Raw genomic sequence first — 15,670 nt, 5'->3', positions numbered from 1 at the left:
CAATCGGAGCATGAGTACACAGACTCTGCAGGGGGAGAGGATTATTGCTGGAGTGACTTTATACAACCAATACCTGTGTATGGAGTTATAATCTATAACTGCAAATAATTGATGCATTAAAGCAGATTGTACTTTAATTATAAATATTCTACTCAGCACTGCGAAACTGCAGCACACTGTACTTAAAAGCAGTGTTGGACTCTGAGAAGTGAATATCCAATAAAAATAGCACTTTCGTCTCGGCTCTGCTTATTCAGAGTCACATCCACTTTTTAAAATGACAATAAGAAGTTTTACTCCTATTAGTACTGGTGAGCTCACACCCCTAAGGAAAAAGGAATTAAACTTTATTGTGGCTCATCGTTGTTATTTATGAAGTTCCAACAGCAGGGCCAAACAGTGCTTCAAGTTCAACCCCATAATGTTACTTAGCAGAGCAGAACTGCACTACAGGTCTGTCGCATCTTACGTGCATTTAACATGCATGATTTCAGCTTTATACGGTCAGCAAAACCAAAAAAAGAAAAAAAAAATAAAAATTTTAATACTGTACCTGTAGTGCAGGCGATTCCGCCCACCATTTAACTAAGTGTAATTTTGACTATACGTGGTTTTCGCTTTACACGCTAAGTGTGGAACGGAAACCCTGCGTAAGATCAGACTCGCCTGTATAAGATACTGTAAAGACAACAATAGGTAATTGCAGGAAGGAGCACAGAAGTGTTAAAATATTGACTATTAAAGGGACCATTTCGTTTTAAAATGTTTTTCTCTTCCTATTGCTGTGTGAAAAACCAGCGTAGACCCACTTCCTTTATGTGGGCTGGGATCTTCATGAACTTACCGTATCTATTTAGAAAGCAATTATTTGAAATAGTGTTCATGCTGAGGAGACTAGAGTGGTAAAATACTGAAAGATTAAGAACACACACACCGAGGGCTGGTCTACACTACGGGGGAAAATCGATCTTAGATACGCAACTTCAGCTACATGAATAACGTAGCTGAAGTCGAAGTATCTAAGATCAAATTACTCACCGTCCTCACAGCGCGGGATCGATGTCCGCGGCTCCCCCTGTCGATTCTGCAACTCCGTTCAGGTTGGTGGAGTTCCGGAATCAATATAAGCGCGTTCAGAGATCAATATATCGCGTCTAGATGAGACGCGATATACCGATCCCCGAGCAATCGATTGCTACCCGCCAATACGGCGGGTAGTGAAGACGTAGTCAGAGAGTAATTCATGTGCTGAATTCCCCTCTTAGCCTGGTAATAGGGCACATTCATCACTTATTGCTACAGTAAATGCAATTTATATGCATGTGTAAAAACACACACGATATTCTGTTTTGTTTTTAAAATTAAATCTCTGTTCAGCAAGGCATTCTTTTACTATTTGGGATAATAGGAAGTATTGGCTTTTACAAGCTCTACCTATTACTACTACTTAAATACTTCTCAAAAGGCTGTCCTCTGTGCTAGGTGATTGTAGTGTAAATGCTACTACACGGTTCCCAGGACTGTCATTATCCAGTCTGCATACAAATATCCTTTGGGTTTCCTGATGATTTCCTATAACATTCTGTTAGTATTCTCAGTTTGCCTCTTAATAAGACTCTCATAAGATCATTTATACAAGTATTTACCTAAACAAACATGCATCTAAGGCATCTTCTTTTTAATGCATTTTTAGATGTCTTTTTCCTCCAGCTGGTACCACTTTTCAGTTCTTTGCCTAGCACTGGGGAGCCAGTTAGCATTTGCATTTGCAAGAATTCTATTATCTGCCTTCATTAGCAGATACTTTACACAAGGCAATTGTAATTCTGTGGTTATTGCACTATACACAGGGTATTATGTTCTTTTTCTTTTGTCACTATATGGAGTTGTTTCCACATTCCATGAACAATTAGCTTATCTAAACTTCAGCAGATGCATCTTACAAATAATATTTAGCCAGCTAGTGCAGAGTTTCTTTTTACAATACATATATTATATACATACAAACACGTACATAATTAAATAGGACCATAGCACCAACAAGTTCTTTACTGATCAATCCTGCAATAATGTATCCCAGATATATTAGCAAATAATAATTGCATTTTAAACAGAAGCCTTGGAAATGGAAGACAATTGCTTTCAAACAATATGCCATTATGCTGTCACAATGCTTTCCTGCTCCACTGACTATTACTATATTAAATGGGGAGAGATAAGAAAATAAATAGTAGGAGATATGGCTAGCCAATTACAACCCAAATTACCTGAACATTGGTGCTGTAATACTGAAACAAATACAGTGTATCATTATTTAAAGACAGCCACTATCCTGCAAGAAGACAAGAGATTGTTTAAAGTGCAAAGTTACAAAGATTTAGGACAGTCCCACAAGAGCAGTGGCTCTCTTACTTTTTTTTTTTACTGGTGATCTCTTTCACATAGCAAGCCTCTGAGTGCAATCCCCCCTTATAAATTAAAAACACTTTTTAATATATTTAACACCATTATAAATGCTGGAGGCAAAGTTGGGTTTGGGTGGAGGCTGACAGCTTGTGACCCCCTCATGTAATAACCTCACGACCCCCTCAGGGGTCCCGACCCCCAGTTTGAGAACCCCTGCACAAAATGTTCAGGGAGCTGCTTCCCAAATATTAGAACTCTGACCCAGGGCCACCCAGAGGATTCAGGGGGTCTAGGGTCTGCAGCGGCGGGCGGCCCCCGCCGCAGAATGGCCACCAAAGACCCGGTACCTTGGTGGCAAGTCCCAGGGCGGAAGGACCCCCCGCCGCGGGTCTTCGGGGCACTTCAGTGGCGGGTCCCAGAGCGGAAGGACCCTCCTCCAGCGAATTGCCGATGACGACCCAGAGCGGAAGAAGCTCCGGGGGCCCGGGCCCCACGAGAGTTTACCGGAGCCCCCGGAGCGAGTGAAGGACCCTGCTCTAGGGCCCCTGAAAAACTCTTGTGGGGACCCCTGCAGGGCCTGGGGCAAATTGCCCCTCTTGCCCCCACACTGGGCGGCCCTGCTCTGACGAACTGGATCTTCACCTCCATTTAAATGAGCTGAAATTAGAAACGGGAAAGCTTGCCCCCATCACCAAAAATGTGTATTTTCCTGGTATAAAAGAGAATTTATCTAGAAAGATATGATGGAAGGAGAAGGGGAAAAAGTTCTGGATGATTGAGCTACTAGGTAGGTTTTATTTATTTATTTTAAAAGGTGCTGAATCATGAGGTGGTATGTGAGACAGAAGAGAAGGGGGGCCGTGTGTTGAAGAGGCTGACAGATTACATTTTTATATAAAAGCTGATATTGCAATCTTTGAATACTTGCTCCAAATAACACCAAATATTCTCTTTTGGAGATTTTGTCATGGCCTTATTTATCCCTCTGTGTTTGCCTTTATGACCCAGGATACCATTTCTATCAAATCATACAAGACATTGCTACAGCCATCATTTTTTTTTTATGGATAGTTCTACTTGGGCTGCAATACTGCATTCACTGTTCTTCAGCATTGATCGACATTGGCATGCAGCTACTGTACACAACATAGAACCAATCTCGCATATCAAACAACTAATTCCCTGCTTAGTTTCACTTTAAACATAAAAAAAGAAAAGAAAAGAAGGAGCAGGGAGTCCCTGGAATGCTAACCCTAATGCTGTGAGGGCAACACATCTAATTTACTGATTACAATTTACAAGAGCCTAAACAAGCACATTAAAAAGGCCATAATTTAACAAACTGGGGCTCCAAATTCTCTTGACATTCAAACAATGAACACATTATACCATTGATCTTTCCACTAGCCACACATTCAACTCCATGGAGGCAAAGAGCTCCATGAACCTTATCTCAAAAATAACGTTGCCCATTGTGTTCAGAACCACTGAGACACAAAAGAATTTCATTAACATTTACTTAGGTGTCATAAAAGCAGACATTTGGAGAAGAAAATGAATGGAATTTAAAATATAGCATCGATATATTCAGAACCTATGGACCTAACTCGATACATCACATATTGCCTTGTGGTCAGTCCCCACACCAAGTGACAGGAGAAGAGGCATAGGGGCTAGCCGTAACTGCAGCTCTTCCACAGAGTGTGAGGCCAGAGCGGGTCATCTAGTTTGACCTCCTAACAAACTATAAATTTCACCTAAATGTGCCTATGATGAGGCCAATTACTTTAGTTTCCTGAGAACTAAAATATTTTAGTTTAGTTAAACTGCTGCATGCCACAGGCTGAGAACAGGAGAGACAGGGGGACCCACCAGTGCCCAAGGCCTCTATCTGTATATTGAGGTTCAAAACCTGCGGCAATAGCTCTTAGAGCTCAGGTTTACAGCCTCTGGCTCACGCTACAGTGCAAAAAATAGCAGTGTAGACATTGTATGTCAGAGGCTAGAGCTCAGCATCTGAAACCCACCTCTTGCCGAGCCCCAACTTCTTGACAGCTGTTTTGAGCATAGCAGTGTGAGTCTGAATCTGTAGACCCAGGCTCTGAGACTCGCTGCTGCGGGTTTTAGAACTCAGTGTAGACATACCTCACAATGGCAGGGAATTAAGTGAACATGCCCAGATGATCTCTACAGGTGATTCATACCCCAGGTTGCAGTGGAAGATGGACCCTCCCACACTGACAAGGTCCCTGCCAATCTGTCCTGGAGGAAAATGCCTTCCCAACCCGATCTGGGGTCCCCTGAGCACAAGGGCTGGGCTAACATCCCACAGGTACTAACGCCTCCAAAAAGTGCAGGGAGGAAGCCCCCTTCCCCTCCTCACCTTGCACCAGCCAACAGAGTTAGCTGGCTGAGAAGTGAGGTGTAGTGTGCCCCACCAATGAGATGGTGCAGCAGCAGCCTCTCTGAAGCACAATGTTCCCCTGCAGTTCCTTGGGACTGTGCACCTCCACACAATCCCCCAACCAGGGCTCTGCTTCACTGGCACAAACTGGATGTAAGTTATTTACCTTCAAAGTATGTTACCTCACTTTTCAAGCGTAACCTCAGCATTTCTATTAGCAGACGTGTCTGACAAAGACTAAACACACATTCCTAACCCAAGCTTACCATAAAACAAGAAGCTCTCTCACTCTTATTTTTATATATGTATGTCCCAGAAGAGGTGAGAAATTATAGCATTATTTTTACTCTGTCTGTGTGGGCACGCGTGCGCGCATGTGTGTGCAGTATCTGTATAAAATGCCATCAATATCTCGTAAGACCTGAGGCAAGGAAATAAATGTTGACTCCGAAAATGATCTGTGAAAATGTGATGATTTTACCCTTGCAGATATAGGTTTTACCCTTCCATTCTTAAAGGAGAACTGTAAAAGCAGTATGCATTGAGTATTAATGACAAAATATTCTTGAAGCTAACTTTCAGGCTTCTTTTCTTTGTACCTATTTGTTTTTGAGAATTAATACTATTTGAGATCTTTATAATCTGCTTTCCTTTCTCCTAACTGCTTCCTTCATCTCTGACTCCCACTCTTAGCTTTCCACCTTCTTTCATGCCTTGTCAAATGCTTGAAATAGCTTCTCATTTCCATGTGGCAGGTGACTGCCACCTCCTTCAAATTATTCCTTAAATCCCATTTCTCTTTTGCAGCACCTCATTACAAGAGATGGAAAAATGTTTTCTGCAAATATCCATTTGAATTCACAGATTCCAAGTCCAGCAGGGACCACTGTGATCATCTAGTCTGACCCATAACACAGGACATAGAACTTCTCCAAAATAATTCCTAGAGGTATATCTTTTAGGAAGACATTCAATCTTGATCTAAAAATTGTCAGTGATGGAGAATCCACCACAACTCTTGGTAAATTGTTCCAGTGGTTAATTAATTACTCTCACTGCTAAAAATTTACATCTAGCCTGAATTTGGCTAGTTTCAGCTTCCAGACACTGGATCACGCTATACTTTTCACTGCTAGACTGAAGAACCCACTATTAAATATTTGATCCCCATGTAGGTGCTAATTGACTGTAATCAAGCCATCCCATAACCTTTTCTTTGTTAAGATAAATAGATTGAGCAACTTGAGCCAATCACTACAAGGCATGTTTTTTAATCCTTTAATCATTCTTGTAGTTCTTCTCTGAACCGTCTCCAATTTATCAAAATCCTTCATGAATTGTGGAAATCAAAACTGGACACAGTATTTAAGCAGCAGTTGCACAGGCACCAAAAATAGAGGTAAAATAATCTCTTTACTCCTACTCAAGAATCTACTGTTTTATCCATCCACGGATCATGTTAACCCTTTTGGCCACGGGGAACTCGTGTTCAGTTGACTATCCATGCCGTATCACTACTTCCCAGGATAGAGTCCCCCAACCTGTAAATATGGCCTACATTCTTTGTTCCTAGATATATTCATTCACATTTAGCCATACTAAAACACATAGAATTTGCTTGCACTCAAATGATAAATATCTCTCTATATTAGTGACCTGCTCTCCATTATTTATCACTCCCCCAATTTTCATATCACTTGCAAACTTTATCAGTGATGATTTTATGTTTTCTTCCAGGTCATTAATAAAAAAAAAGTTAACTTGCATAGAACCAAAAAGAGATTCCTTGCAGGAAACAAGAAACACCCACTAAATGAGGATTCTCTATTTAGAATTACATTGAGAACTATCCATTAGCCAGCTTTTAACACATTTAATGTGTGCCATATTAATTTTATATCATTCCACTTTTTTAATCAAAATGTCATGCAGTACCAAGTCAAATGCCTTACAGAAGTCAAAGTAGTAGTGATGATGTAATATACTTAATCAACCAAATTTGTAATCTAATCAAAAAAAGATAAGTTAGTTTGATGGGATTGATTTTCATGTTTGTTTCCTCCTGTGGTGACTGCCTTCCTTAACTTTGATTGAATTTTAGTATCACAGGTATTTACAGAAAACAATCTTTAAATTTTGCTTTCTGGAGCTTATCTACTGTAAACCTGATTACAAAAGTTACACCCATCTAGTCAACAAAAAGAAGAACTATCATTTGACTTATGTGACTGAACACAATTAAGCAACACAACTTGTATCACAGATTCCAAATTTCGAACAGGCACCCATAGAGTAAATTGTCTCTTCTTGCAAATACCATCTGTTTTCAGACAACTGGTGAACAGAATGAAGTTACTTTCATTCAATATGTTATTTGTTCAGCTCTGCTTCATATCTCCCAAACAGAGTTGCATTTACTCCCCAAACATGCTGTTTCCATGTGTCTAGAATAGGTGGTTGGGATAGAAGGAGTATACAGAATTATGGCATTCCCCTTCCTTGCAAACTACTATCACGCGGTCCAGAATCTAAATGCTCCACTCACTCTTTTCAAATACGTCACCAGCCCTGATGGTTGTAAAGAAAACCTGCCTAATGTTAATTGAATACAGCTTATTCCTGGGGAATTCTGCACCACTGTGCACAAATAATTCATGTCCCCACTCAAATCTCTCTGCTTCCCTGCAGAAAATGACAGGGAAGCAAAGGGAAGCCACAAGAGCGGTCACGTGCCAGCATGGTTTCCAGTGCCCAGAGCAGCCAGTGGAGAGGTAAATCTGTGGGGGCAAGGGGACCTAGGGACGCCCATGGGGTTGGGGGAGGCAAGGAGGGCATAACCTCCCCACCATAGAGGCACGGTGTGGAGGGACACATGGGGTCACGTGCCACTGCTTCCCCACCATTTCTAAGAACACAGAGCTGCCTGGCTGAAGGAGGGTTCTGCTCTAGCTCTCTGATTATGCAGCTGGACACCACCTCCCAGGTCCTAGTGCTGATCACACTCCTCTTCTGTGTGCTAGGAGCTATTCTGTTTTCTGTACGATTGAGTGCCTGCAGTGGGGCAGGGCAGGGAGGGTGGGGTGAATGGAGGAAAGGATGGGGAAGAAGCAGTGGGGAAGGTGGATGGGATGGGGAACAGAAAGGGATAAAGGAATGAGGGAGGGACGAAGCAGCACCTGGGGCTCCCCCATTAAATAGGCCCCCTGCAGCACCCCAGTGAGCCCGCCACACCCAGATCCCCATTTCACTGAGCCCCAACCAGCTTTACCCAGACTCCCACTCTAACAAGCCCCTCTCCCGCAGCACTTGTACCACCCCAGTAAGATAAACACAAACACACACACACACACACACACACACGGATTGCCCCTACGAAGCCCCATCCTCCCCTCACACTCCCCCACCAAGCCCCAACCACCTTCACCTGGACCCCCCCTACAGAACGCCAGTGCCCCTGCACCCAGAACCTCCCAATGAAACCCTGTGCATCGAGATCCTCCACTGAGCTGCACACACCCAGATTGTCCCACATGGAACCCTCTGAACACCACACCTGGACCCCCTCTACACTTGGACTCTGCTGGGCTGAGCCTGCCTGCTTACACCTGGTGCAGAGGGGTAGGGCCATGGGGTGTTTCTGGAGCAGGCCTAGCCCTTGTGCTGTGTCAGGGTTGAGTGCAACCTGACCAGCAACTCCTGGGAGGGGAGTGGCCTATGCTCCCCACTGCCATGCTGGAGCCTCCACATTTATTTATTGTCAAATAAAATTTGCAGAATTTTAAAATATTGTGCACCGAATTTTTATTTATTTATTTGGTGCAGAATTCCCTCAGGAATAGTAATTGATGCTATGATGTTCACCCAAGTTTGCAAAGAGCCCGAAATAGCTCTGAGAGGGAAGAACTGCCTCTGTTCATCTGAATGAAGTGGTAACTCAGAGGCTTGATGATATGTGACAACACTTAAGCATTTCATTGCTGATCAAAGCATGTAAAAAGATAGAAGGGGAATCATATAATAAGGATCTCCATAACCTACTGCGAATGCCATTTCATTTTGGTCACGTAAGTGGATGGCATTCGCGATCATGCCACCACTCATTTTATCCCCCGTCAATGGCCCTTAAGGCACCATGCCCAAGGAGCCCAGCAGAACCAAGTCTAGAATTTGAATCCCACTAAAGAGAAAGGCAAGTCTAAGGAGCCAAATACAGCATGGCATCTCAAGTAGACGGAGCTTACTTTTGGGCAGAGCTTGGATGAGCACCACTATCTTATATCCTCACTTCAAACCCTGCACCTGAAGGGTCACCAGTAGGTCATAATTACAGTATACCTATACTGTATACCATATTTAAGTTCTTAGGAGCAGAGACATTTCCTGTTTATGTTTTTTTGTGAACTGCTAAGTACATTTATGATCCTATGTAAAACAGCTCCTTATCTATGAAAAAAAGCATCTTTAATAAAAATTTGCCAGTCTAGGGAAAAATTGCCGTAGAGTGCGCTCTTATGCTGTGCAGTTGTTCCTTATGAATGAAATCCACTTTTGCCTACTTATTTGCCTTTCAAATTGCATATTAACAAGCATCAAAGCACTTACCCCTACATAGACGTGACCTCCTTTGGGTACTCTGATCTACCAATCAGTTATTCATGTAAAATACTGGCTGCTGAGTTTAAAGAGTCTCAGGGCCAGCTGAGAATCCTGCAGAGCTCTGTACTCTGGTGCAGAGGACTGGCAAAAGCTTCCAGCTTATTTCTTCCCTACTGCCTAGCTGCTGATAACGCAGGATGTTTTAGCTAGATTAGAAAGAAACAAAACCCACTAATTGGTTGAACGTCATACTGGCATTAGTTGATTAAATGCAATCAGATGGTGCTGAAGTAATTTTTCCTGTGATAAAATCCTGCATGAAAACACAGACAGCTACCCTAAAAACATGTTAAAGTTGACACATGAGCCCACAAAACTTGAGCCCATTTTGAACTAAGGGTATAGCAGCACACTCCATACAGTCGTATTGCATCTAGACATGGGATAGCCTCCCACAGAAGGTGGCGGAGACTCCATCTTTTTGGATGTTGAATTTGTACTGGAAAGAGCAGTAGAAAACTCACTGTATAGGACAATCCTACATTATTCAGCAGCTAAACTAGAAGGCTTTACCTGCTCTAAATTCCAGGATTTTGTGATATAGTACAGCAAGTCTTTTTGAGAGATTCCCAGCTCATTTGGCAGCTTTACATACCTAGCATGGTTTTTTAGAAAGCCAGAGATATTACACTATAAAATATTCAAAAATATTCATTGCTATTTGTAAATCTATAACTTCTCAGGCCAATCTGAAATAGTACCAAATATGTATTTGCAACAGCCAGGTTACTAGGCATATTTGTAATCTAGACAACACCAACCTTTCTACTAAGGTGCAGGAATGATCTGTATAGCTGCACGTCTGTAGGATGCATAGCCATGTCAGGGTGCATGTACGGAAAAGTACCAGTATGTAGTCTAACAGATCCCCCAGGCTCTGCTCCAGAATGCCTTTCCACAACTCCTGCTATGTCCACTGAAATGGGACAGAAAACCTCTCCCCAAGGTTCCTCTTGCTATATGAAGGTTTTCTAGCTTGCACCTATGTGTACTGTCTGCTAGGATTTCATCTCACCCGTAAGATCCAAGAGCACTTCTCTAAATTGGTATTCAAACACTGCTTGTTCATTTGATGGAAGAAGAAGTGTGCTGTGGGACTGAATAAAGATGACTGTGAAAGCCTTAATCCTTTGCCGTGCTTTTTGGCTAGGCACTTATGCTTCCTCAATGTGGAAAAACTGGGATGTGTTCCTCTTCCTGCAAATACCAGAGGGAGCTCAGACTTCTCTTCAAACACTGTGGGCTATGTGTCTTCCCCGCATGCTCCAAATTTCCTCCTCCCAGTGGTGCAAACAGAGTGGCAGTTCAACCCTCTCACTTATCCATTGCAATCCTAAGTTTTAAAGCTGATTTGGAGGAAAGAATAAGTAAAATGTTTCTTATTCTCTGTTGTCCTCCACAGAGCTGAAAATTTCTGGAACTTAAGGTCAGCAAAAAAACTTCAGGACCAGACTTGAAAGAGAAACTGCTGAGCTTCAGTTCATCTGCAAATTTGACACCATCAGCTCTGGACTAAACAAAGACTGTGAATGGCTTGCCATTTACAGAACCAGTTTCTCTTCCCTTGGTTTTCACACCTCTACTGCTAGAACAGGGCCTCATCCTCCCTGATTGAACTAACCTCGTTATCTCTAGCTTGCTTGCTAGCATATATATACCTGCCCCTGGAAATTTCCACTACTTGCGTCTGACGAAGTGGGTATTCATCCACTAAAGCTCACGCTCCAAAACGTCTGTTAGTCTATAAGGTGCCACAGGATTCTCTGCTGCTTTGACAGATCCAGACTAACACGGCTACCCCTCTGATACTTGTCACTAACAATTGTGAATCCTGTGTAGGGCTATGTAGACATGTAAAATCAGAGTTATTTGACAAGAACTACATTGGTTTAATGAATTATTTTTAACTTTAAAAAATCTGGTTTAGCAGCTTAAACCAAATTTCAGCCTAATTAATTAGTTAATGTTTGCACAACACTTTCTAAATGTGTTGTGTATGTGATAAGCAAAACTTAACATTGGCTGATCCATCCAAGGTTGCAAGACAGAAGCAAAAATAATCTAGAAGTCTCTGTGTTGGGTCCAAGTCACTTAGAAGAGGAGGAGATGGATACTGTGGCCCCCCCGAAGAAGCATTTCTGGCTAGCTAATGGTGAGATCTGACCATTCTGAGTATTTCCTGCAAGTTTTTTGCTGTATTTAACACTTGATGCTACTTGCAAACAGGGGGGGTGCTACGTTTTTTGCTGCCCCAAGCATGGCATCCCTGTGATGATCCACTGGGGATGCGGATTCGGCAGCGTTTCTGCGGGTGATCTGCCAGTTCAGTGCCTTCAGCGTACTCGCCGCCGAGGCTACAGAACCAGCAGACCTCCCGCAGGCATGCCGCCGAACACTACCTGACTGCCACCCTCACAGCAACCAGCAGGCTGCCCCCCGCGGCTTGCCGCCCCAGGCACGCACTTGCTGCGCTGGTGCCTGGAGCCGCCCTTGCTTGCAAAGGTACCATAATACACACATGGAACACAAAGGCATAAAAGTTAGGAATGAGTTTAATATATATTTCAGTTTGGAAATTATTCTTATACATATTTATCTCTTGATTTCTAAACTCAACTGAAGAGGTGCCATTAACCATTCAGGGTTATATTTTGCTAAGTTCATCCCCGTCCAGCCTTCAAATCAACTGATGCAGCTACCTCTGCTTCTGCTATCTAGTGTATGATTTTAAATAAAGTCTTTCTGGTCCCCTTTAAAATTCCCCACTTCTTCTAAAAGGCCTACCAGGAGATTTAAAAACATGAAATTCTTCCCATCACTGAACTTCCCAGTGTGTCCTGTACTCTAAGTATCTGTCTCTGTTTAAGATCTTCTGGGGAGAAAGTCACAATTGCCAACCTAGTGTCACTATTGCGAAAAATTATGAGCAAGGCCCCAAAAAACATAAGATTGCCTTAAAAATCATGAGATTAAAAAAAAATAATAAGTGTAGGCCTTTTCTTTGCCTTCTGATTTTTGAAACTTTACATTACACACGAGTCAGATGTCCCAGCTTTTCCCCACAACCATAAAGACTAGAAACTCTCTTTGAAAAGAAAAGAAAAGAAAAAAAGAAAAAGAACGAATCCCACATAGCTGGAGTGTGAAGAAAAATAACCATATAGCTGGGATGTGAAGAAAAACACCAAATATTATTTGTGTTGGCAATACTGGAGACTGTCTTTATTACTGTACACTAGGCAGAGCAAAACACATTGCTGATACAAAACAAGTAATAATTTCTTGTTAAAATATTTTCCTGCCTAAATAAAGGAAGAAATAAGTATTTGTGCAGAGCCTTACTCCATAACTGGAGCTCCTGGGTGTGAAAATACCAACAATAAGTATTTTTAAAGTCAAGATTCCTGGGTTCTGCTCCTTACTCTGTCAATGACTGGCTGTATACTAATCACTCTAAGTGTGGGTGTTCACTATTTTTGACACCAATATTGTTTTCTAAATCATTATAGTTCATACTCTGAGCATCCAACTGGGAATCTGTTCCTTTAAAATACATTAGTTAATAAATATTGAATTATCTTTAAATTTTTCCCCTAACCCTACCTCCAAGTCCTTCTTGGAGGCAGTTCTGGGAGCATGGCTCAGGTAACACCCAAGACAGAATCTGAGTCCCAGGAATAAGAATGTCTCTCTCCCTGGCCTCTGTCTCTAAGGAAACTAATAGGGGACTCCAGGATGCTAGTGGGGCTAGATGATGGCATGGGAAGGAAAGAAGGGAGAGAGCTCACTAGCCGCTGTAAACATTCCTGGAGGGACCAGAGAATGTGCTTTCCTGCTAGCTGCTCCTTGTGCAGCCAGCCATCTTTTTTCCTTCCACCAGCAGCCATCGCAAATCATATTTACCCTTTCCTTCCCCTGGCTGCAGCAGCTTCTCTCACAACCTCTCTATTTAGAATGTCACAATACACTTTCTCACCCATGCCCACAAAAAAGACCACCTCATGCCTGATCCTAAAGGGCCTTGCCTAACTCCCCCTCCATTACAAAATCCTTCCCATCTTCCTCAAGGCCCTTCATACCCATTCTCCATATGCCTTCTTAAGCTCATCTCTTCACATACCTCCACCTCTGAGAGGCAAGTTCTGGACTCATTGCATTTCTTCCCCCTCTCCATTCTCGACCTCACCAGCTACTTGCAACAGCCTGTGCAGTTCCCTCACATCATGAATTTTCCCCCTTCAAAACTAATATTCAAAACTCATCTCCTCTAGACCATCAACCAGCTTGTATTGCTGGCATGGTGTCATCAGTGCTTCATGCATCTCCTAGTCTAGTGGCCCACTTATCCTCACACCTTCTCACTGCAGGACTTTCCTACATGTGACACCGCTGTGCATTCATGAACACATGAATTATACACTATAAAATTATATCATATTATTCTCAAAACAACTCCTAGGATAATCGGTCACAACTTCAGGCAGGAAAGAACAGCATTAAACGTTTACATCTGGTTTATCATCAGTTTTAGTAATCTGATGAAGAAGGCTTTCTAGGTTTTAAGGACTAAACCATGGACAACCTGGTGCAGGTATGCTAGAAGGGTAAGAGCGTCCAGGGAGCCCCTTCAGCCCTAGCTGGGCACTCAGGGGACTTGTTAGTGCCAAAAGACCAAGGAGGACTGTGCCAGGAAAGAGTCGTGACCCCAACAAACCAGACAAATCAGGATCATTACATAGGGGAAGTGCAGCCTACTTAAAAAAAAAAAAAAAAAAAAAAAGTGTAGCAAGTGGTTCCATTAGCTGCCCTGATCCCACAGCATATGGAGGGACTAAGATATAATACCACAATACCTCCAAGAACAGTGTGGCTGGTATAATCCTCCTTATTCGCAGGCACAGCCCGAAGAGACATAACTTAGCCCTGTTTATGTGTGTCTATATATACATACAAAGTGTGTGTCTACGAGCCCTAACTATCAACCAGGACCCCATTGTGCTAGGTGCTGTACAAAAGACAGAACAAATGTGATAAGATCATGATGCATCTTTCACCTCCACACGGGCACATGCTCCTTTAGCATTTACTTTAACATTCCAAAGCCCAGGAAAGCTTCTAACAACTATTTTTCTCTTTTTTAAAATTCAAATCTTTCCTCTTTCTCCTCACAAATATGCAGTTTCCATCCAATCTACCCCTGCTCAAGGCTCAGAGTGGTTAAGATTCAGTTTCGGGCAAGAAGCAGCTTTTCTACATGTTGGGACTTACATCCAATATCTCATGGCCCTGTAGGCCTCGGAACAGAAGGATTATACTAAGAGAAGGGAAGAGTCTCTGTTTCCCAGGAGTCAGCTTTCACTTCTACCCTGTAAGACCCTGACGTAATGGTCCTTAAACTGCAACATTTTTAGGTCTAGATAAGCAACTTCAGCTAATTTTACAGGTTCTTATGGCTCTCCAAGCTGTGCGTTTAGACTCATGGTAATTAATGCACTAGATTTTACAGATAGAGGGATACAAAAAACACTCTCGGTGCAAGTTTCAAAAGCTCTCCAAAACATTCCCACAATATTTTTCTATAATACATATGGCATATACAGAACAGAAAATAGTGTGCTACAAAAGGTTTTACAGACACTACTTTGAGATGACCTACACAGCTAACTCATGGCTTCGTCATTGTCAGTAATGCAGCCCTTACAAAATCATGCTGCTCAAACCTTTACTATCGCACCCCCCTCATGTAGTCCATATGTTTATATACATATGCACGCACATATGCTACCACCAAAAGCACAACAAATTGCTATTGTTTTCTGAGGTCCCCAAAAGCTCAATGATTTGATGACTTTGCAGCCTTATTAATAATTTACTTTTGGTAGGAGCAAGGAGAAAAAATTTCAGCCTCCAAGCACTCATGATGTCTAACATCATACTAACAATTAGAGGCTCATTATATTTCTATAGTAGGGCAGAAAATTGACTGCCTTCTGTTCCCACTGTGTTTCTTCTAATTCTAATTCTGTACTGTACTTAGATACTATGGAGACAGGTGCTTTAGAACTGCTGATAGATTAGAAAAACAGATGTCAATCTGTGTGACACATCATGGTCAAAATGCAATTACTTTTCAACATGTATGTTGGCACACCACAGTTATAAAAGCATACTTTAAAACAGTCAGTTATTGTGTTATGTATCTCA

At 42.2% G+C, this 15,670-nt stretch overlaps 1 protein-coding gene across 10 annotated transcripts in view; it reads right to left on the bottom strand.

Moving 5' to 3' along the window:
• PATJ (PATJ crumbs cell polarity complex component) overlaps positions 1-15,670 on the bottom strand; it is a 219,850-nt gene that overhangs the window by 99,330 nt on the left and 104,850 nt on the right. The window lies entirely within an intron of this gene.

This window comes from Chelonoidis abingdonii, chromosome 7 (assembly GCF_003597395.2).
Source record: "Chelonoidis abingdonii isolate Lonesome George chromosome 7, CheloAbing_2.0, whole genome shotgun sequence".
NCBI classification, from domain to species: domain Eukaryota; kingdom Metazoa; phylum Chordata; order Testudines; family Testudinidae; genus Chelonoidis; species Chelonoidis abingdonii.
The sequence above is the reverse complement of the archived record's forward strand: the minus strand, read 5'-3'. Positions and strand labels throughout refer to the sequence as shown.